Source organism: Gekko japonicus, unplaced genomic scaffold (genome assembly GCF_001447785.1).
Source record: "Gekko japonicus isolate JY-2015 unplaced genomic scaffold, Gekko_japonicus_V1.1 scaffold1596, whole genome shotgun sequence".
Taxonomy (NCBI): Eukaryota; Metazoa; Chordata; class Lepidosauria; order Squamata; family Gekkonidae; genus Gekko; species Gekko japonicus.
Window position 1 is genome coordinate 16,390 of NW_015160888.1, and position 1,821 is coordinate 18,210.

A 1,821-nucleotide genomic window follows, 5' to 3' on the forward strand; every position below is an offset into this window, starting at 1 on the left:
AGACCCAACGCCTCCCTCCCTCCCTCCATGTTTCTGCCAAAAAAAAAGGGAAGGGAGGGGGAAATCCAGGCCCACACATGCAAGACTGACACATATGGGAGCAGGGAATCCCCTAGTCTTTTATATTTACTGATTCGTTCTTATGCTCTTTCTGGTTTCTTTAAAGTATGCTTGAACAGGAGGACACATCCTGTTTTGTCTTTGGAGATGGAAGGAAAGAAAACAGAATGGGGAGGGAGTGTCAACCTAAAGAGAGACAGGCGGAAACAGGGGAGGGCAGCACTTAAATACCCACAGAAACAATTCTACTTTAGAAAGGATTAGCGATTCAAAAGCAGATGAAAACAAAGAATTGCAGCAAAAGGAGTTTTGGTAACTGCAGGGCAACAGTGTGCTGGAAGTGGTCTGAATGCAGATTTCTGCAGAACAATTGAAGAAACAAGAACAAGCCCTGACACAAACCAGAATTGAAAGCAGGAGGGAATGCAGAATGGAAGGATAGGATGAGCTCAGAAACCAAGGCAAAATATGGGTGCCGAAAGGGGGCAAGTCTGCATAATTTGTGCACCTAAAGCACCTTCCCAAAAGGGAGTGCCACACCAGCTCATGCAGTTTATTTCAGCCAAACACAACACAGCATGTTCTAATTTACTGGCACACCAGGCTACACTGAAGACAGTAACTGTTTCTCTGTGTGCAGATTATGATATCGACATCGGAAGTATCTGGGTAGGAGAGATGACTCAATTGAACAGTGGTGGCAAGAACAGGAAAAGCCTTGGCATTCCCTATAAACCTGGGATTCAGAAAGGTCAAACAAAATATATTTGGAGCCTTCTTTTCTCTCTTTCCACACACAGAAACCAGATATGCCTTGTTCCCTCTCTCCTATTCTTTGTTTCATTGGATGCCCCACACTAACCCCTCTAGGTTGTGTTTTATGTGGGGGGAGGTTGATGACAGATGGTAACAGTCGTCAGTTTAAGTGGGCTTTACAGTCAGCAATGTGTCTGGTACACAGCAGATAATTTGCATAAAGCAAAAGATTATATTTTATTTAATTGAATATCAGTAATCTAGGAGACAAAGAGACACATCCGTACTTAGATCTTTCAAAGCAATGTTCTCAGCTGTTCTCAACTAACAAAACTTGTGTTAAATTCAAGATACTTTAAACCAAATAGCTGCAAAAAACTTTTCATTTCATTTCAGTCATAAAAAGGGGGGAGTTTTAAAGAAAGAGATACACAGCAATTGAACATTATGTATCTCTTAAACTTTGTATTAAATCCCCTCTCCTAACTAATTCCATAGATGTGAAGCACTGACCACTCAACTAAGAGGGCAATTCTGGGAACAGAATGTGTTGCTCAAATGAATACAGAAATTGCTATCCTTTGGTTACATCATTACATAGTCAGGGCAGATCTAAGATAAATGAATTTATTATGGACCTCTGACTATCGCAGCTTCTCCTCCATTAACTCATCCATCTTCTTCGAAAGTGTGTTCATCATAATGCATTATATATTCCAAAAGAAAGCAGAACAGAAAAAAATTACAAAAGGGGCATTAACAATGTATTTCCTTATCAAGTCATTTCACAAACACATGGGGAAAGGAAATATATAATGAACATGATCATAAATAGTGTAATATCCATGAAGCAAATGTAAATATACTCAAGTACAAAGAAAATGCATATTTCATCACATACTCTTCATTAACCCCAATTCAAAATGAATAGTTTTGTTTCCCTTGGTGATTACAACAGATAAAAAAGCAAATAAAGAAAAATCTGAGGCTCTTGTAGAAAAATTA